The sequence below is a fragment of the Nicotiana tomentosiformis genome, chromosome 8, assembly GCF_000390325.3.
Source record: "Nicotiana tomentosiformis chromosome 8, ASM39032v3, whole genome shotgun sequence".
Taxonomy (NCBI): domain Eukaryota; kingdom Viridiplantae; phylum Streptophyta; class Magnoliopsida; order Solanales; family Solanaceae; genus Nicotiana; species Nicotiana tomentosiformis.
This window is the reverse complement of record NC_090819.1, coordinates 16842520-16865824: the sequence shown is the minus strand read 5'-3', so window position 1 is coordinate 16865824 and position 23305 is coordinate 16842520. Positions and strand designations below refer to the sequence as shown.

Below are 23305 nucleotides of genomic sequence, written 5' to 3'. Positions count from 1 at the left end.
GTGACTTGGCACTCCGAGATTCATGTCAAGTGGCGACTTTAAGAAAATCCCTTTTAAATAATTTTTTGTTACTTTCCGATTGAAAACTTTTTGAGCTTAAAAATCCTTTTATCTCTTTTAAAGAAGGTTAAGAAAAAAAGGGGTGTGACACATTTGGATAATAATAATAATAATAATAATAATAATAATAATAATAAGAAGAAGAAGAAGAAGAAGAAGAAGAAGAAGAAGAAGAAGAAGAAGAAGAAGATCAAATAGATAAAAAAAAAACCCAACTAAGTTTAGGGTTTTGAGTTTTATTAGGTTTACATATGGTGGGAGAATTGATGATGGCCATAGGATTAGAGAAGATGGATTGCTGGGATTGAAGGATCAATTTTAAGGGGCTAGTGGATCAAGACGGGTACTGGGTTGTGGGTTAAGGCTAAACTATCCAAAAAATATGAAACTGTTTTTGTGTTTTTTAAATTGTAATTTGAAATAAGAGTAGATTAAAACTCCATAAAATTAAAGTTAACTTAAATAAATATATAAAATACTAAAATAGCTCTAAAATGTGGCGGTCAAAAATTACGTGCTTATAGGCATGCGGCTATTTAAGTTAATTCTTCATAAAGGACATTGGGCAGGGTGAATCATGTTCCATTTATTAACTTGACCCATTTAGATTTGCTCAAGTTCATTTTGATCCAAATAAACCTTGGGATCTTTACACAAATAGCTAGTCGAATTCACGATTTACTTTTTCTAGCCAATAATTATACACATATTATACGTAGATTATACATATATTACACATCCGGCACTTGGATACGCGACTATTTAAGTTAATTCCTCATAAAGGACCTTGGGCAGGGTGAATCATGACCCATTTATGAATATGACCCATTTAGATTCGCTCAAGTTTGACCCAACCCGCCCACTTGCTACTCTAAAATAATGTATTGAGTTCAAACTTTAGGAAAATAGTAGTTCAAGTGCCTGGTACAAATCTCCTACATTGATGACAAGTGCTTGAGGATTAGGCTTAACCGAAATTCATTTCCCATCTCTCAGTAATTGCAATCCTCCTATCTCATCTTGATGTAATATTGTGAGGAAATCACTGTCAGTGTGTGGCATTAATCCGAAAACTTCTGGAGAAATAGGACAAGCTGGATATCTGTTCATTCTTAGGTAGCAAGTGTTTGGCAAACATGTTTCTTTGAAATAATTTGACTTATGTCCAAGTTCCTCTGCTAATAATCTTGCTAATTGCTGTGCTAATTCAGATAATGTTGTTGCAAATTGCTCCATAGTGGAGCTGAATTCATCCTACAAAAAAAAATATAATCGTTATTAAAAATCCAATCAATTATTATTTATAGACTCTAAGAAGATAAATTGGGGAATAAAAAAGGCAGTTCGGTGCACCAAATATTACGTGTTCGTGTAGGGTTCGGGATAGGTCCGCACCCCAAAGGGGTGTAATATAGATAGTATACCCTAATGCAAGTATCAATGGTTGATTCCACAACTCGAACTCGTGACATATAAGTCACACAAAAATAAATTTACTGTTGCTCCAAGGCTCCCTTTTATAAATTGGCAAATAGCGTAAACATTTGCTATTTGCATTAAGTTACATTGAAACAGTTTAAATTCTTTATACAACCAATGTATATAAAAGAAATATTTCTAAGTTCTATTGTTCAAAGTAATTAGGTATGTCTAATAACTTACATTATGTAACTGGATAGGTTAAGCTTTACGTCTCCCTAGTCCATATCTTCAAATTTTGGATCTTAATATATAGGTAGGGGTTGATCATGGCTTTAACCCCACCACAATGGTGTGGATTATTGACTTAAAAAAAAAATGTTAGAAGTTCTAATTCTGTGGGCTAGTAATCATTTATTTCTCCTTTTAATTAGCTCCTGATCCTCATCTTTTTTAGAAAAAAAAAGAAAAAAAAAAAGAACATAAACTATTGTAGTAACTAATCAACCTGGCTTCTTATATCCTTATTGGATAAGGTGGTCCAGTGTTAACTTTCTTCTTTTTAGGTTGACTACCATACGTGGTCTAAAATAATGAGGATGAAAGACTAATAGCTTGCTTGCCTTTTTTTTTGGGCTAAAAGTATTTTTGAGGAAAATATTTTTTTTTAAAAGTTAAAGTGATTAACCTTTTAGAAGGAAAAAAGTGTTATTGTGGAAAAGTAGAAGCAATTTTAAAGAAATAGAAAAAAGTAATTTTTCTCCGAAATATTTTACTGAAAAGTACTTTTGAGAAAAATACGATTAGAAACACATTTTTAAAAGTTTGTTCAAACACTAATTGCTGCTCAAAAGTAATCTTCAAATTGATTAGCCAAATATAATTGCTTCTCAGTCAAAATATTTCTTTTAAAAAATAGTTTTGAGACTTAGAAGTATTTTTTTAAAAGCTTGTCAAACATTAATTGCTACTCAAAAATATTTTTTAAATTGATTAGTCAAACACAATTATTTATACTAAAAATACTTTGTTACTGAATTAATTTTAGAAACACGACCAAACTTGGTATGAGACATCTCCCAAAAAAAACATGCCAAATGCATGCATTAGAAAGTAATTTTCAATTGATACACTTTCACTTTATTTGGGGGACATATCTTACTAGTATAATAGAGTACTGGATCCTCAAGTAAGAAGCCCCACAACGTCAAAAAACCATCATATCATTTATCAAATTATCTATCCAAATCGGCAGCACCCAAATGTTGTCGGACGAATTGAACAGAGTTTGGATCAAAAGCTGCTAAGCCAAATAAACAAAATTAGTGTCAAGTTGATCCCCACTATTATCAGAGTCCCACTAGTTTTTCGGGTGAGTTAAGCCCAAAATCTATTTCTTATTATGATTAACGTAATTCCCTTTGCGTAAAAATTACACTGTGTATATAAGATCATTTTTATTTTATGTATATATATTAATTAGATGTTAAATTTTTTTAGCTTCTCCGTGTGTTTACTTTTTGTTTTTATTTTTTGAATGAAAATAGGGCCAGAATTACCCTTAACGTATCTGCTTCAGTCTATAAATGCCTACCGTCCACCTATTTTGCTAAGACTGACCCTACCGTTAAAAATCTAATATATTTGTGTCCTCGGTTATAACTGACTACTTATCACTTAAACAGTTGATTTTTTCTTTTGATGAAGAGGAGTAGATGTATTACTCAAAAGTCAATACTGCCTAACCCGCAACGCTCCGCAACTGTCCCACAATTTTTAAAACATTCTTGAACCCGCCCTGCATCGGCCCCGCACTGCGGAAGCTTAAACCCACCCCAGTCCCCGTAAGCTTAAATTCACATCGCTCCGTTTGCCATCCCTACTGGTTTAGCCTATTATAATAGGTCGGTTATACTCCCCATCGTTTTATTTTATGCGGTACAGTTTGAATCTGCACGAAATTTAAGAAAGAAATAATAACTTTTGAAACTTCTGATCTAAAACTAGTCATAGATATTTGTGTGATTATAAAAACTTTTCATTAAGATAAAATGAGAAGTTTGAGTTAAATTATTTTCAATTAGAATTGACATTATCATTCTGGTGTGTGCAAGTTTTTCGCGGATGAGATTCCGATAAGGGTATACAAAAACTCGAATTATACGAACAATTTCTTCCCTAATGAGAAGCCAATGTACTTGTTTTCAAATATATGGAATGCAGATGATTGGGCTACTAGGGGTGGTTCGGAGAAAACAGATTGGAAAAATGCACCATTTGTTTCAACATATAAATATTCCAGTGTAGACGGTTGCCAATGGGAAGATCCTTTTCCTACTTGTGTTTCAACAACCATTAAACACTGGTGAGATCAGTACAATTCTTGGCACTTATCAAGTTGTGTACGGTCGAAATCGAGCTCGCCTACGACATGACAGGTTAGGAATATGACAACCAAAGACTGAAAATTGACCTCGAGTCCCACCTAGCTAAAACCCGGGGTAATAACGCCCGCCTTCGAGAATATTGAGTCTGTAATCCCAGAGTCGACCTTAGCCCCGATCGAGCTCGAAAAAACGTTATTAGCATAACGAACAGAAGACCGAAATATCCGTGACCGGTCGGATATTACGGCGGGAATCTCGGCACGTATCAACAAGGCACCGGCAATCATCAAATCAAGAAATTGTTTACCTTTTATAGAATTGTACCTAAAGTAGGACTCCTCTACTATATAAAGAGGGTCTCATAATTCATTAAACACAATGTAATACCTATTCCAAAGCTATATATCATTATTATTTTAAGCTATTGTTCTTCTGTATCCTGGCACCGATCGGAGCGTACCTGATTCGAGGGTGGATTAACCTCCCAAGGCTAAGATCGTTCAATTTGTGTGGTTTGCATTTACTTTATCATTATTTATTACAATTGTAATCTAATTTATCATTTTGTGTCAAGTTAGTCCACGTATCCTTAAAACTATTTACAAATTTAATTGTTATCCGATTTTGAGGGTAAACAGTTTGGCGCTAACCGTGGGGCTAAGGATAATAGTGGTTATTTGATACAAATCTCCATAACATACACTACTTTACACTTGTTCTTTGAAGTGTCTTTAATTTCAAGTTAGAACTCAAAATGTCGAACTCTCAATCAGCACCCCTACATATTGACAACGAGTCCGGCCATCACGGTGAAAATAACAACATAGCGCCCGGTGACAAGTTACCGCCCGTTGATCCTATCGGAATTCCGGCCGCGGGCCCTATTGACGCTAATTCACATGTGACTATCAATGTAAACTTGTCTACCGACCCCGAAAATAGCGTCCGTAGTGGAGCCCGATCGGCAAATCAAAACGCACAAAATATTGGAGGAGATAGGATCAGTTTTCAGGTGATCTTCGAAATGCTGCAAGCTCAACAGGCGGTGATACCTCAATTACAGAACCAAAGCCATGCACCGAGCAGGGTTGAAATCGATCCACCCCGGGATGTCACCCGCGGGGATGAACCGGTCGCAGAAAGGTCAAATGAACATGAATCGGGGGCTAACCCCGAGATCATAAAGATGCTCGAAAAGCTGACAAAATGGATAGAATCAGGGAGAAGAAAATCGAAGCTAATGACAAAGAGGTGGAAACCTACTATTCCAGGGTAGACCAGATCCCAGGAGCACCGCCAATTTTGAAATGCTTGGATTCCAAGAAGTTTGTGCAAAAAGCTTTTCCTTCGAGCGCGGCTCCTAAGACGATTCCTAAGAAATTCCGCATGCCTGAGATTGCTAAGTAAAACGGAATGACCGACCCAAATGAGCATGTAACCTCTTACACATATTCCATTAAAGGGAACGACTTGGAGGATGATGAGATCGAGTTTATCCTTTTGAAGAAGTTCGGAGAGACCCTGTCAAAAGGGGCTCTGATATGGTATCACAACTTACCTCATAATTCTATTGATTTATTTGCTATGCTTGTGGATTCAATCGTGAAAGCACACGCCTAGGCCATCAAGGTCAAAACTAGGAAATCAGACCTTTTCAAAGTAAAACAGAAGGATAACGAGATGCTCAGAGAGTTCATGTCCCGTTTTCAAATGGAACGAATGGACCTGCCACCTGTCGCTGATGATTGGGCCGTTCATGCTTTTACCCAAGGGTCAACGTTTGAAGCTCGGTGGCTTTACAACAGTTGAAACAAAACCTGAAAGAATATCCGGCCGTAACTTAGGCCGACTGTAACGACCCGGCCGGTCGTTTCGAGAGTTATAGCCTTATTTCCCAATTTTTGCTTCTTTTGTGCTTTACAACTGTATTATGTCTTACCGGGTTGGTTGGTTCGGATCCGGAGTGCTTTTGAAGTGAATTGAGACACTAAGTCTCTTAATTGGAAGCTTAAGTTAGAAAAGTCGACTGGATGTCGACTAATGGGAAAACGACTTCGGATGTGAAATTTTATGGTTCCGTTAGCTCTGTTAGGTTATCTTGGACTTAGGAGCGTGTCCGGAATGTGATTTGGTGGTCTGTAGTAGAATTAGGCTTGAATTGGCAAAAGTTGGAATTTTGGCAATTTTGGCCGGCAATGAAAATTTTGATATTGGGGTCGGATTGGATTTCCGAAAGTTGGAATAGGTTCGTGGTGTCATTTTTGACTTGTCTGTAAAATTTGAGGTGAATCGTACGTGGTTTGGTAGGTTTCGGCGTCGTTAGTAGAATTTGAAAGTTTAGAAGTTCTTTAGGCTTGAATCGGGGTGTAATTGGTGTTTTGATATTGTCTTGAGTGATTCGAAGGTTCGACTAAGTTTGCATGGGGTTACATGACTTGTTGGTATGATCGGTTGAGGTACCGGAGGCCTCGGGGTGATTTCGAGTGGTTAACGGCTTGATGGGAGTTGAGGAATTATAGCTGAAGGTGCTGTTACTGGTGTAATTGCACCTGCGGAGTGGGAACCGCAGGTGCGAGCCCACAAAAGCGTAGGAGGAGCCGTAGATGCGGCTAAGGAAGACCTGGGCAGAGGAATCAGGTGCGATGGCATTCCCGCACCCGCGATGGCCGCAGAAGCGGATTTGGGGGCACAAGTGCGAGTTTGGACCGCAGGTGCGATGTAGTTGCCGCACCCGCGAAGAGCGCAGATGCGGTCACTTGATTGCAAGAGCGGAGGCCGTGTTTAGGGAGTTTTTCGCAAAAGCGGGGCTTTGCCCATAGATGCAGCTCCACGGATGCGGAAATTGAGCCGCAGGTGCAAGAAGTCTGGGCAGAACCTATAAATAGAACACTTCAAGATTTTTCACCATTTTTATCATTTTTGAGCTCGGATTTTAGGGATCTTGAGAGAGATTTCGGAGTAATCACTGAGGTAAGTTCCTTGTGCCTATTTATCTTCAATAATGGTGTTTCCCCACTGATTTTACACTTAGTTGGTGAGTGCTTGAGGTGAGATTTGGGAGATTAGGGCTTGGGAATTGGAGAGTGAATTTTGGATTTTTGGAGGGGCAATTGAGGTCGGATTTTGATAAATTTGGTATGGTTAGACTCGTGAGTGAATGGGATTTTAGGTTTTGTGACTTTCATCGGGTTTCGAGACGTGGTCTCGGGGGGGGGGGAGGGGGTTGAGCCGATTTCGGATTTTGGGCTATATTTTAGTAGTTTTCTTGTGGAATTGATCCTTTTAACCAATGTTGATTATTTCGTACTGTTTGGGGCATTTGGAGGCCGATTCGAGAGGCAAGGGCATTGCGGAGTAGGATTTCTGCGCGGTTGAGGTAAGCAACAGTCTTAAATCTAGTTTTGAGGGTATGAAACTCCGATAATTGGTATGATGTGAATATTTGGAGGTGACGCACATGCTAGGTGACGGGCGTGTGAGCGTGCACCGTGAGGGATTGTGACTTGGTCCGTCCTGTGAGACTGTAAAGTCGAATAGCCATTGTTATTACTTTTTTTCCTTGTCTTTGAGCAATTGACTGCCTTTCATGTTAGAAACCATGCTTAGGCCATGTGATATCACTGTTGGGACCCGCATCGGTCGAATACTTGTTGAATTGACTGCTAATTGTTGTCTTGTACTCAATCACAGTCTTACTTGTGTGTTATATTTCCGTTCTCTCTCATTTCTTGTTGATACTTGTTGTATTCTCTATTTGGGCTAATTATTATGATATTTTGTGAGCCCGAGGGGTTGGAAAGGTTAGTGACTGAGATAGGGCCTGAGTGCCGTGCTGCGAGCTGTGAGGTATGTGGATCGGGTAGCACGCCGCAACAAGCCTTCGGGATATATATATATATATATATATATATATATATATATATATATATATATTATTGGATCGGGTTGCACACCGCAACAATACTGGATCGGGTTGCACGCCGCAACAAGCCTTCGGGCTATATATATACATTATTGGATCGGGTTGCACGCCGCAATAATATTGGATCGGGTTGCACGCCGCAACAATATTGGATCGGGCTGCACGCCGCAACAATATAGCACTAGGGCTGAAGGAGCCCCTACGGAGTCTGTACACCCCTAGTGAGCGCAGGTACCTATTGAGAGTGTGTATTGAGGGCTGAGAGCCGAGAGTATAAGCTGTTGAGATGAGTTGAGTGACTGATGCCTTAAGAGGCTGTACTTGCTTTTATTTATTGTTGCACTTAGTGGTTATCTGTTGTTGTTGTGAAATTTCTAGAAGATTCATATCTGTTTTACTTGAGCTCGATCTGATTTGACTTATACCACCGGATTTGAAAGCATGTTCACTCTTTTCTAAAGATCGAAAAACTACCGTCGGATCCAAAGCTCGGAGAAATATATAGAAAAGCCTCATCTTTGGTTTCTTTTTCTCCGAGCTCGGAGAACTCGGAGCCCTTTTTCTCTTCTTCTCTTCAACCTATTTTGGAGCAGGGGACTCAGTGGAAAAATCGTCACTACCGGATGGGGGCCTCATTTGGACATCCTTGGGTAAACCTGCAAAGGGAAATAAAACAAGTAAGGACTTAATCATGCAAAGGGGAAACCAAATATCACTTATAAAAGAGATCTCACCATGCGAACGGGCCTACCATCGATCCTTTGAAAGCTCACGCCACGAGCGCTCGAAATAAGGCCTTTGCGATACGATGCCCTCGACCCACATCTTGAGTTGAGGAACTACGTTCGGGATCCGAGCAACAGCTGTACCATCACAAAACACCGATAAGAAGGAAGAAAAAAAGCAATAAATAAAACCTTGCAAGCAAAATTATACACTTACGTTTCATGTTCCACTTCTCTGGGAACGGCATGTGCTCTACCAAGATCAAGTCCGAGGTCCTCACTCAGATGAAATGACCTAGCCAACCTTGATCCCTATCTTCATCGATACTCGAGAACGCGGCCTTACTGGCCCGACGGGCTAGCTTGATCAGTCCCTCCGGTAGAGTCGGGGATTGTATAAGCTCAGGTGATCGATCGTGAAAGGGAAACCTTCGATCTTGCTTACAAAGAAACGGAGGAGGATTACGATCCTCTAGAAAGAAGGGTGAATCTGACCGAAGGCTACCTCGTATCTTTTGCAAAAATCGACGATAACCGGGTCCAAGGGGCCCAACGTGAAGGGATACATGTAAACACTTAGGAATCCCTCGACGTGGGTGGTGATAACTTCGTCAGGTTCGGGAACCACCACATGTTTGTCAGCGCAGTTGCAATCCTTCTTTACTTCGAAGAGAATATCCTCAGTGATCGAGCAGATAAACCTCGAGACCTCCTCACACCGGCCTGGTACTGAGGAGGGCTTTTCGACTTTAAAATCAGCATTTACCGGGCATCCCCCTGAGATGAACATTTTTAGCGGAGATTCCGATTTTGGTTCCTCGACAGCAGTACGTGAAGCGGTCTTTTCGGTAGCCGGCCACGAGGTAGAAGGAGTTTCCTTTTGGGGAACGGTTTTGGAAGTTTTTGCCGTTTCTTTATATAGAGGAAATAAAGAAAAAGAGGAAGTTAAAAGAGTACACTCAGTGGTTTGAGAAAAAGTCGAATGAGAGTTCTTATAAAAAATCTCAAAGTAACCAGAATATAAGTACTTGGAAGTATTGAAATTTCTTAGGAACGAGGGCAGAAGGTTTGAATATAAAGTTTGGATGAACACATGAGGGGGTATTTATAGTTTTCCCATGACGATTCACATCTAGGAGTGACCGACCAGCAACTGACAAGCGTTTAATGCCATTAAGGCTTGACTAACGAGACGTTTCGACGGTTTTGTCATTTTTGTCAGGTGATATCGAAGAAAGAATCGGAAGCTCATATCGTTTCTCATCGTCTACTCTCTAAAAAATGAGGGGACTATCTATGTACGGTCGAAATCGAGCTCACCTACGACATGACATGTTAGGAACATGACAACCAAAGACTGAAGATCAACCCTGAGTCCCACCGAGCTAGAACCCGGGGTCATAACGCTCGCCTTCGAGAACATTGAGTCCGTAATCTCTGAGTCGACCTTAGCCCTGATCGAGCTCGAAGAAACGTTGTTATATAACCAACAGAAGACCGAAATATCCATGACCGGTCGGATATTACGGCGGGAATCACGGCACGTATCAACAAGGCACCGACAATCATCAAATCAAGAGATTTTTTACCTTTTATAGAATTGTACCTAAAATAGGACTCCTCTACTATATAAAAGGAGGTCTGATAATTCATTAAACATATTGTAACACGCATTCTAAAGCTATTATTATTATTATTATTATTATTATTATTATTATTATTATTATTATTATTATTATTATTATTTTAAGCTCTTGTTCTTCCGTATCCTGGCACCGATCGGAGCGTACCTGATTCGAGGGTGATTAACCTCCCAAGGCTAAGATCGTTCAATTCGTGTGTTTTGTATTTACTTTATCATTATTTATTTCAATTCCAATCTAATTTATCATTTTGTGTCAAGTTAGTCCATGTATCCTTAAAACCACTTACAAATTCAATAGTTATTCGATTTTGAGGGTAAACAGTTTGGCGCCAACCGTGGGGCTAAGGATAATAGTGGTTATTTGATACAAATCTCCATAACACACACTACTTTACACTTATTCTTTGACATGCCTTTAATTTTAGGTTAGAACTCAAAATGTCAAACTCCCAATCAATACCCCTACATGTTGACAACGAGTCCGTCCATCATGGTGAAAATAACAACATAGTTCCCGGTGACGAGCTACCGCCCATTGATCCTATCGGAATTCCGGTCGCAGGCCCGATTGACGCTAATTCACATGTGGTTATCGACATAAACTTGCTTACTGACCCCGAAAATAACGTCCGTGGTGGAGCCCGATCGGCAACTCAAAAAACACAAAACATTGGAGGAGACATGATCAGTTTACGGGTGATCTTCGAAATGTTGCAAACTCAATAGGCGATGATACCTCAGTTACAGAATCAAAGCCGTGCACCGAGCAGGGTTGAACCTGATCCACCCCGGGAAGTCACCCTCAGGGATGAACCGGTCACAGAATGGTCAAATGAACATGAATCGGGGGCTAACCCCAAGATAATAAAGATGCTCGAAGAGCTGACAAAACAAAGAGAATTAGGGGAGAAGAAAATCGAAGCTAATGACAAAAAGGTGAAACCTACAATTCCAGGGTAAACCACATCCGAGGAGCACCACCAATATTCAAAGGCTTGGATTCCAAGAAGTTCGTGCAAAAAGCTTTTCCTCCGAGCGCGGCTCCGAAGCCGATCCCTAAGAAATTTCGCATGCCCGAGATTGCTAAGTATAACGGAACGACCGACCCAAATGAGCATGTAACCTCTTACACATGTGCCATTAAAGAGAATGACTTGGAGGATGATGAGATCGAGTATGTCCTATTGAAGAAGTTCGGAGAGACCCTGTCAAAAGGGGCTATGATATGGTATCACAACTTACCTCTTAATTCTATTAATTTATTTTCTATGCTTGCGAATTCTTTCATGAAAGCACACGTCGGGGCTATCAAAGTTGAAACCAGGAAATCGAACCTTTCCAAAGTAAAACAGAAGGATAACGAGATGCTCAGAGAGTTTGTGTCCCGTTTTCAAATGGAATGAATGGACCTGCCACCTGTCGCTGATAATTGGATCGTTCAGGCTTTCAGCTAAGGGCTCAACGTTCGAAGCTCGGTGGCTTCAAGGTTCCCTTCATGAATTGGCAAATAGGTAAACATTTGCTATTCGTACTAAGTTACATTGAAACCGTTTAAATTCTTTATACAACCAATGTATATAAAAGAAATATTTCTAAGTTATATAGTACAAAGTAATTAGGTATGTCTAATAACTTGCATTATGTAACTGGATAGGTTAGGCATTACGTCTCCCTAGATCTTATTTTTTGGATCTTAATATATAGGTAGGTGTTAATATTGGCCTTAACCCCACCACAATGATGTGGATTTGACTTTAAAAAATGTTACAAGTTCCAATTCCGTGGGCTGATAATCTTTTATTTCTCCCTATAATTAGCTCCTGATCCTCTTCTTTTTTTTAGAAGGAGAACATAAGTTATTGTAGTAACTAAGCAACCTGGCTCCCTAATCCTTATATCCTAATTGGGTAAGGTGGTCCAGTGTTAACTTTCTTCTTTTTAGGTTGACTACCATACGAGGTCTAAAATAATGAGGATGAAAGACTAATAGCTTGCTTGCCCTTTTTTTATTTATTTTTATTTTGGCAAAAGTATTTTTTTCCAAAGTTAAAGTATTTGGTTAAGTTTTTAGAAGGAAAAAAGTGTTATTGAGTAAAAGTAGAAGTAATTTTTAAGAAACAGAAAAAAATAGTTTTTTCCCCAAACACTTTCCTCAAAAACACTTTTGAGAAAAATACGCTTAAAAGTACTTTTTAAAAATTTGGTCAAACACTAATTGTTGCTCAAAAGTGTTTTCAAATTGATTAGCCAAATATAATTGCTTCTCACTGAAAATATTTCTTTTAAAAAACACTTTCGAGACTTAGAAGTACTTTTTTAAAAGCTTGTCAAACATTAATTGCAGCTCAAAATATTTTTTCAAATTAATTAATCAAACATAACTATTTATCAATAAAAATACTTTCTTACTAAATTAATTTTAGAAGCACGGCAGACATCCTATGAGATATCTCCCAAAAAAACATGCCAAATGCATACATTAGAAAGTAATTTTCAATTGATACACTTACACTTTATTTGGGGGACATATCTTACTAGTATAATAGAGTACTGGATCCTCAAGTAAGAAGCCCCACAACGTCAAAAAACCATCATATCATTTATCAAATTATCTATCCAAATCGGCAGCACCCAAATGTTGTCGGACGAATTGAACAGAGTTTGGATCAAAAGCTGCTAAGCCAAATAAACAAAATTAGTGTCAAGTTGATCCCCACTATTATCAGAGTCCCACTAGTTTTTCAGGTGAGTTAAGCCCAAAATCTATTTCTTATTATGATTAACGGAATCTCCTTTACGTGAAAATTACACTGTGTATATAAGATAATTTTTATTTTATGTATATATATTAATTAAATGTTAAATTTTTTTAACTTCTTTGTATGTTTACTTTTTTTTTTTTGAACGAAAAAGGGTCAAAACTGCCCCTAAGCTTCAGTCTATAAATGCCCACCATCCACCTATTTTGCTAAGACTGACCCTACCGTTAAAAATCTAACATATTTGTGCCTCGGTTCTAACTGACTACTTGTCAATTAAATGTTAGATACATGTATTACTCAAAAGTCAATACTGCCTAATCCGCAAAGCCCCGTAACTGCCCCACAATTTTTAAAACATTCTTGAACCCGCCCGGCACTGCGAAAGCTTAAACCCACCCCGCCCCCCGTAAGCTTAAACCTGTACCACCCTGTTTTTCATCCCTACTGGTTTAGCCTATTATAATAGGTCGGTTATACTCCCCATCATTTTATTTTATGCGGTAAAGTTTGAATCTGCACGAAGTTTAAGAAAGAAATGATGACTTTTGAAATTTATGATCTAAAACTAGTCATAGATATTTGTATGATTATAAAAACTTTTGATTAAGATAAAATGAGAAGTTTGAGTTAAATTATTTTCAATTAGAATTGACATTATCATTCTGGTGTGTGCAAATTTTTCGTGGATGAGGTTCTGATAAGGGTATACAAAAACTCGAATTATACGAACAATTTCTTCCCTAATGAGAAGCCAATGTACTTGTTTTCAAATATATGGAATGCAGATGATTGGGCTACTAGGGCTGGTTCGGAGAAAACAGATTGGAAAAATGCACCATTTGTTTCAACATATAAAGATTCCAGTGTAGATGGTTGCCAATGGGAAGATCCTTTTCCTACTTGTGTTTCAACAACCATTAAACACTGGTGAGATCAGTACAATTCTTGGCACTTATCAAGTTGTGTACGGTCGAAATCGAGCTCGCCTACGACATGATAGGTTAGGAATATGACAATCAAAGACTGAAGATCGACCTCGAGTCCCATCTAGCTAGAACCCGGGGTAATAATGCCCGCCTTCGAGAACATTGAGTCTGTAATCCCCGAGTCGACCTTAGCCCCGATCGAGCTCGAAGAAACGTTGTTAGCATAACCAACAGAAGACCGAAATATCCGTGACCGGTCGGATATTACGGCGGGAATCTCGGCACGTATCAACAAGGCACCGGCAATCATCAAATCAAGAAATTGTTTAACTTTTATAGAATTGTACCAAAAGTAGGACTCCTCTATTATATAAAGGGGGTCTCATAATTCATTAAATACAATGTAACACCTATTCCAAAGCTATATATCATTATTATTTTAAGCTCTTGTTCTTCTGTATCCCGGCACCGATCGGAGCGTACCTGATTCGAGGGTGATTAACCTCCCAAGGCTAAGATCGTTCAATTCGTGTGGTTTGCATTTACTTTATCATTATAAATTTCAATTGCAATCTAATTTATCGTTTTGTGTCAAGTTAGTCCACGTATCCTTAAAACTACTTACAAATTTAATTGTTATCCGATTTTGAGGGTAAACAGTTTGGCATCCACCGTGGGGCTAAGGATAATAGTGGTTATTTGATACAAATCTCCATAACACACACTACTTTACACTTGTTCTTTGAAGTGTCTTAAATTTTAGGTTAAAACTCAAAATGTCGAACTCTCAATCAGCACCCCTACATGTTGACAACGAGTCCGGCCATCACGGTGAAAATAACAACATAGCGCCGGGTGACGAGCTACCAACTGTTGATCCTATCGGAATTCCGGTCGCGGGCTCGATTGACGCTGATTCACATGTGGCTATCGACGTAAACTTGTCTATCGACCCCGAAAATAGCGTCCGTGGTGGAGCCAGATCAGCAGCTCAAAACACACAAAATATTGGAGGTGACGTGATCAGTTTCCGAGTGATCTTCGAAATGCTGCAAGCTCAACAGGCGGCGATACCTCAGTTATAGAACCAAAGTCGTGCACCAAGACGGTTGAACCCGATCCACCTCGGGAAGTCACCCGCGAGGATGAACTGGTCGCAGAAAGGTCAAATGAACATGAATCGGGGGCTAACCCCGAGATCATAAAGATGCTCGAAGAGTTGACAAAACGGATAGAATCATGGGAGAAGAAAATCGAAGCTAATGACAAAAAGACGGAAACCTACAATTCCAGGGTAGACCAGTTCCCAGGAGCACCACCAATATTGAAAGGCCTGGATTCCAAGAAGTTCGTGCAAAAACCTTTTCCTCCGAGCACGGCTCCGAAGACAATTCCTAAGAAATTCCGCATGCCCTAGATTGCTAAGTATAACGGAATGACCGACCCAAATGAGCACGTAACCTCTTACACATGTGCTATTAAAGGGAACAACTTGGAGGATGATGAGATCGAGTTTGTCCTTTTGAAGAAGTTCGGAGAGACCCTGTCAAAAGGGGCTATGATATGGTATCACAACTTACCTCCTAATTCTATTGATTCATTTGCTATGCTTATGGATTCTTTCGTGAAAGAAAACGCTGTGGCCATCAAGGTCGAAACCAGGAAATCAAACCTTTTCAAAGTAAAATAGAAGGATAACGAGATGCTTAGAGAGTTCATGTCCTGTTTTCAAATGGAACGAATGGACCTGCCACCTGTCGCTGATGATTAGGCCGTTAAGGCTTTCACCTAAGGGCTTAATGTTAGAAGGTCAGTGGCTTCACAATAGTTAAAACAAAACCTAATAGAATATCCGGCCGTTACTTGGGCCGACTGTAACGACCCGGCCGGTCGTTTTGAGAGTTATAGCTCTGTTTCTCCCATTTCTGCTTCTTTTTTACTTTAATGTTGTATTATGTCTTACCGGGTTGGTTGGTTCGGGTCCGGAGTAGTTTTAGAGTGAATTGAGATACTTAGTCTCTTAATTGGAAGCTTAAGTTGGAAAACTCGATCGGATGTTGACTTGTGGGAAAACGACCTCGAATTTGAATTTTTATGGTTCCGTTAGCTCCGTTAGGTGATTTTGGACTTAGGAGCGCGTCCGAAATGTGATTTCGTGGTCCATAGTAGAATTAGGTTTGAATTGGCGAAAGTTGGATTTTGGCGATTTTGGCCGGCAGTGAAAATTTTGATATAGGGGTCGAATTGGATTTTCGGAAGTTGGAATAGTTTTGTGGTGTCATTTTTGACTTGTGTGTAAAATTTGAGGTCAATCGGAAGTGGTTTGGTATGTTTCGGGCGTCGTTTATGGAATTTGAAAGTTTAGAAGTTCTTTAGGCTTGAATCCGGGTGTAATTGGTGTTTTGATGTTGTCTTGAGTGATTCGAAGGTTGGACTAAGTTCGCATGGGGTTACATAACTTCTTAATATGATCCTTTGAGGTCCCGGAGGCCTCAGGGTGATATCGGGTGGTTAACGACTTGATGGGAGTTGAGGAATTGCAGCTGAAGGTGCTGCTACTGGTGTAGCTGCACCTGCAGAGTGGGAACCGCACAGCCGCATATGCGACTAAGGAGGACCTGGGCAGAGGACGCAGGTGCGATGGCACTCCCGCACATGCGATGGCCGCAGAAGCGAATTTGGGGGCGTAGGTGCGAGTTTGGACCGCAAGTGCGATGTAGTTCCCGCACCCGCGAAGAGCGCAAATGCGGTCACTTGATCGCAGGAGCAGAGGCAGTGTTTAGGGATTTTTTCGCTGAAGCAGGGCTTTACCCGCAGATGCAAAAATGGAGCCGCAGGTGCGAGAAGTTTGGTCAGAACCTATAAATAGAACACTTCGAGATTTTTCACCATTTTCATCATTTTTTAGCTCGAATTTTGGGGATCTTGAGAGAGATTTCGGAGTAATCATTGAGGTAAGTTCCTCGTGCCTATTTATCTTCAATAATGGTATTTTCCCACTGATTTTACACCTAGTTGGTGAGTGTTTGAGGTGAGATTTGGGAGACTAGAGCTTGGGAATTGGAGAGTGAATTTTGGGGTTTTGGAGGGGCAATTGAGGTCGGATTTTGATAAATTTGGTATGGTTAGACTCGTGAGTCAATGGGCTTTCGGTTTTTGTGACTTTCGTCGGGTTTTGAGACGTGGGCCCGGGGGGCGGGTTAAGCCGATTTCGGATTTTGGGCTATATTTTAGTAGTTTTCTTATGGAATTGATCCTTTTAACCAATATTGATTATCTCGTACTGTTTGTGGCTAGATTCGGGGAATTTGGAGGCTGATTCGAGAGTCAAGGGCATTTCGGAGTAGGATTTCTGCGCGGTTGAGGTAAGCAACAGTCTTAAATCTGGTTTTGAGGGTATGAAACCCCGAGAATTGGTATGATGTGAATATTTGGAGGTGACACACAAGCTCGATGACGGGCGTGTGGGCGTGCACCATGAGGGATTGTGACTTGGTCCATCCCGTGAAACTGTAAAGTCGAATAGCCATTGTTATTACTTATTTTTCCTTCTCTTTGAGCAACTAACTGTCTTTCATGTTAAAAACTATGCTTAGGCCATATGATATCATTGTTGGGACCCGCAACGGTCGAATGCTTGTTGAATTGACTGCTAATTACTATCTTGTACTCAGTCACAGTCTTACTTGTGTGTTATATCTCTGTTCCCTCTCATTGCTTGTTGATACTTATTGTATTATCTGTTTGGGCTAATTATTTCTATGAGCCCAAGGGGCTGGAGAGGTTAGTGACTGAGATAGGGCCTGAGTGCCGAGCTGCGAGCTGTGAGGTATGTCGATCGGGTTGCACGCCGCAATAAGCCTTCGGGCTATATATATATATATATATATATTATTGGATCGGGTTGCACGCCGCAACAATATTAGATCGGGTTGCACGTTGCAACTGGCCTTCGGGCTATATATATATATTATTGGATCGGGTTGTATACCACAACAATATTGGATCGGGTTGCACGCCGCAACAATATTAGATCGGGCTGCACGCCGCAACAATATATTGATTGGGCTAAAAGAGCCCCTCCGGAGTGTCTACACTCCCAGCGAGTGCAGGTACCTATTGAGAGTGTGTATTGAGGGCTGAGGGCCGAGAGTATGAGCTGTTGAGATGAGTTGAGTAACTGTTTCCTTAAGAGGCTGTACTTGCTTTTATTTATTGTTGCACTTAATTGTTATCTGTTGTTGTTGTGAAATTTCTAGAAGATTCATATCTGTTTTACTTGAGCTCGAACTGATTTGACTTATACAACCGGATTTGAAAGCATGTTCATTCTTTACTGAAAACTTTTGAAATGATCTATATTATTATAGTTCGTCACTGCTTCTCAGTTCCTTATTTAATTCTGTTTCTTGCTGAGTTGGTTGTACTCATGCTACACCCTGCACTTCATGTGCAAATCCAGGTGTGTACGGTTCTGGCGGTAACTGAGTTCGTGCGCGGACTGATTATCCGAGACTTACGAGGTAGCTGCCGGCGTCTGCAATCCTTGTTTCTCCTTTCTTATTATCTTTTCTCTCTTGTATTGGCATTTGGCACAGACTGTAGTAGACTCTATTTTTCTAGATTGGTTGTTAGATGCTCATGATTTAGTGACATCCCGATGCTGGGCTATCATTCCGCACTTGTATTTTGGGTTTTTACCCCGTTATTATGTAAACCTTCAGTTAGTCTAATTGCTTTATCTTACTTTTGTTATATATTGAAAGCATATTGAGAATGTCGGCTTACCTAGTTCCACGATAGGCGCCATCACGACTGGTTAGGTATTTGGGTCATGACACCGACGCGCATAACCGATATCAATCGAAGATTAGAGTGGAAGATGATCAACTCGGGGCCCCTTCGGGGTCTGTTTATCCAGTCAGAAACATCAACATAGTCAAGAGAGACATCGATCGTGAACCAAGACCAAACAGGGATCGGTACCAGCCGTATAATGGAGTCCGAAAAGCAGTGGGTCCGGATGAAACTCTATGAGAAACGAAAGAAGAAGTGACTGAGGTCAGAGCAACCGGGGACGAATGAGCAAAAAATGCTTCGATAGGCCCATCGGGCCTAATGAAGCACCGTGGTTATCAGAATACAACTTTAATGTCGATGCTCCCACCTTTGTATTAGCTATCGGACGCATCAAAGATACCAAATGGTCTCGACCTCTACAATACGATCCAACTCAAAGGGATCCTAACCAGATATGTAAATATCATGGCGCTCACGGCCATAGAACGGAGGATTGCCGAAAGATGAGAGAGGAAGTAGCCCGACTATTCAACAGTGGGCATCTTCGAGAATTCCTGAGCGACCGAGCCAAGAATCATTTCAGGAATGGGGATTCTAGCAAACAGACCGAACAAGAAGAACCAATACGTCATTAACATGATCATTGGTGAGGTCGATGTCCCTTAGGGTCCCATGTTGAAATGCACCAAAGTATCCATCACGAGGGAGAAACGAACTCGAGATTACATATCGGAAGGAACCTTGTCTTTCAACGACGAGGACGCGGAAGGGATCGTGCTACCCCACAATGATGCACTAGTAATATATGTACTCGTAAATAAAATTCGAGTTAAATGTGTATTAATTGATCTAGGTAGCTCGGCCAACATCATCCGATAGAGGGTCATGGAGAAGCTCGGTCTACAAGATCAAATCGTGCCTGCAGTCCGGGTTCTAAACGGATTCAACATGACATGTGAAACCACTAAGGGTGAGATAACATTACCGGTGAACACCACCGGGACCATCCAGGAAGCTAAGTTTTATGTAATCAAAGGAGACATGAGGTACAACGCTTTGATCAGAAGGCCATGGATCCACAACATGAGGGCAGTACCCTCAACTCTGCATCAAGTGTTAAAATTCCCAACACCGGACGGAATTAAATCAATCTACGGAGAATAGCCAGCCGCAAAAGAGATGTTTGCGGTCGAAGAGGCGATTCCGATATCCGCACTTGTAACGACAAAGGGGTCGAGTTCGGTCACAAAGCCTAGGAATGGCAATAGGGCAGGGCAAAAGCAGGGCAGGGCAGGGCAAAGGTTAAACGGGGCGGGGCAAGGTAATGGTTAAACGGGGCAAGGCAGGGTGGGTCAAAACTGAAAATTTTGAAATATTAAAGAGGGCAGGGCAGGTAGTAGGGCAAGCTTTCCGTACAATCTGGTTTAATGCTTGATGAGTAACACTAATGGAAATTTGCGTATTTTTTGTTACAAAACCCATGCATACATCTTATTCTTATTGGGTTAATTTGGTCATGATAGATTTTATTTTACTAAGTACTATAAAGCTTCAATGGTTGAGAAAATATAATACTACAAGCCTACATGGCTATTGAGGTTGAAGGTACTTTGTTTTATTTCAATTTCTATAAAAAAATTTTAGGCCTAATAGTTAATTAGGGGTAAAAGCTTCAGCTTTGGTTAGAAAAATATTAGATGGCTATTACAAAAGCTAAAAGGACAATCTTAATTTTTCTTTTCAATTTGTGTAGTTTATTGACTTGCTGCAGTAATTATCAAATGTCATGCGAATGGATATGGTTAATTTCTCATTATGCTACTGTTAACTGAATTTAAAATTGCAATACTCCAGTGTTAGAAATGCAATGGTACCGTGAAAATTAATTTTTTTGGTTCTGAAGAAAAGAAACTATTTCGAAAATGTCTTTAAGTAGTTTACCCATTTACTTGAGTTGAAGCATTAATATAAAGGAATTTACTCTTTAATAAACTACTATATAACATTGATAAAAATCACATTTTATTCAATTGATATACATAAACAACTTTCATTGACGTGTCAACTGCAATGTCTCAATAGAGTCGAAATAGTTTTTTTAGAACAAAAAATATAGCATATTGCAAAATGAATAACAAAATAAAGAATTAAAAAAATACATAAAGGGGGCGGGGCGGGGCATGGTAGGGCGGGGCAGGGCAGGGAAATATTTTGAAAAAAATGCTAAACGAGGCAGGGCAGGGTGGGTTAAAATTTTAGCAGGTCAAGGCTTGCTCTGTCCCACCCTATTTGACATCCCTAACAAAGCCAAAAACTAAATAGCAATTACCGACACCAGCTCTGACCCAACCGGAGAAACAGAGGACTGATGAAAACGATGATTATAATTATGAGGTACCCAGGTCTTTTATAACCCCCGATGATTCCGACGCCACTAAATCGACAGTCGAGGAGCTCGATCAGGTCATATTGGTCGAGCACCTACCCGATCGAAAGGTATACCTGGGCACGGGGTTAAATACCGAGCTCAGAAAAAACTCATTCAGTTTCTTATAGCTAACATAGATTATTTTTCTTGGTCCCACCTTGATATGACAGGGATCCCGCCAAAAATAATCACTCATAAGCTAAGAGTAGACCCGAAATCCCATTCGGTGAAGCAGAAGAGAAAACCCCAGTCCGAGATCAAACATGCTTTTATCAAGGACGAGGTATCTAAACTCCTTAACATAGGTTTCATTTGGGAGGTTAAATACCCGGATTGGTTAGCGAACGTAGTGGTAGTCCCTACAAAAGGGAATAAATTAAGAATGTGTGTAGACTATAAGGATAAGAATAAGGCATGTCCCAAGGACTCTTTTCCTTTGCCCAACATCGATCGCATGATTGATGCCACGACCTGCCACGAGATCCTCAGTTTTCTCGATGCCTACTCCGGGTACAACCAAATAGGGATGGACCTGGGTGACTAGGAAAAAACCTCCTTCATCACTAAATACGACACTTACTACTATAAGGTGATGCCATTCGGGTTAAAAAATATCGGTGCCACTTACCAATGCCTAGTAAATCGAATATTCGAAGAACAAATAGGAAAATCAATAGAGGTTTATATTGACGATATATTGGTTAAGTCCCTGTGAGCAGAGGACCATTTAAAATATTTGTAGGAAACCTTCAGCATATTGAAGAAATACAATATGAAGCTGAAACCGGAGAAATGTGCGTTTGGAGTTGGGTCAGGTAAATTCCTTGGATTCATGGTATCCAACCGGGGAATTGAGATTAACCCCGACAAGATTAAAGCTATCGAAGATATCATAGTTGTGGACTACGTGAAGGCTATGCAAAGATTAACCGGGCGCATAGTCACCCTTGGGCGATTCATCTCAAGGTCCTCCGACAAGAACCACCGGTTCTTCACACTATTGAAGAAGAAGAATAACTTCTCTGGACCCCGGAGTGCCAACGGGCCTTGGAGGAACTCAAGCGGTATCTATCGAGCCCCTCGCTGCTCCACACACCGAAGATAGACGAACAACTATACTTGTACTTGACAGTATCAGAGATAGCGGTAAGTGGAGTCCTGGTCCGAGAAGAGCAAGGTACGCAATTTCCAATTAACCATGTTATCACGACTCTAGGTAAGGCCAAAACTAGGTATCCTCACCTAGAAAAGTTGGTGCGCGCCTTGCTAAGCGCCTCTAGAAAGCTAAAACCATACTTCCAGTGTCACCCCATATGTGTCATGACTACTTACCCGTTGAGGAATGTTATGCATAAGCCCGAGCTCTCGGGCCGATTGGCCAAATGGGCCATGAAAATTAGTGGGTACAATATTGAATATCGACACCAGACTGTGGAAATCAGACTTTGTGGTCGACTTTACACCTGTCCTAATACTCGAGGTCGAAAGAGAGTTATTGATTAACTCAGGAACCTCCTAGGGGATCTGGACCTTCTTTACGGACGACGCCTCGAACGCAAAAGGGTCCGGACATGGCATCGTATTGAAGCCACCAACATGCAATGTAGTTAGAAAATCTATTAGGACTATGAAATTGACTAACAATGACGCCGGGTATGAGGCCATGATTGCAGGTCTCGAACTAGCCAAAAGCTTTGGGGCAGAGGTAATTGAATCTAAGTACGACTCCCTCCTTGGGGTAAACTAAGTTAATGGGACGTTCGAGGTCAGAGAAGAACGCATGCAAAGGTACCTGGATAAATTGCAGGTAACATTACATCGATTCAAAGAATGGACTTTGCAACACATACCTCGGGATCAAAACGGTGAGGCCGATGCCCTCGCTAACCTAGGGTCATTGGACGAGGACGGCGAGTTCAACTCGGGGGCAGTTGTACAACTTATGAGATCGGAAGTGGAAGAAGGTCATGCCGAGATTAACTCAACGAGCCTAACTTGGGACTGGAAAAATAAATATATAGAATACCCGAAGACCGCAAAACTACCATCAGATCCAAAGGAATTGAGGGCCCTACGTACAAAGGCGGCCCGGTTTAGCTTGTCCGAAGACGGAACCCTGTTCAGAAGAACATTCGATGGCCCACTTGCGATATGTCTAGGACCAGGGGACACCGAGTACGTTTGAGGGAAATCCACGAAGGCACCTGTGGAAATCATTCAGGTGCTGACTC

General features: G+C 40.6%; 1 pseudogene; it reads right to left on the bottom strand.

Annotated features, from left to right (window-relative positions):
* Positions 1-805: 805 nt before the first annotated feature.
* LOC104105031 (gibberellin 2-beta-dioxygenase 8-like) overlaps positions 806-23305 on the bottom strand; it is a 42286-nt pseudogene continuing 19786 nt past the window's right edge.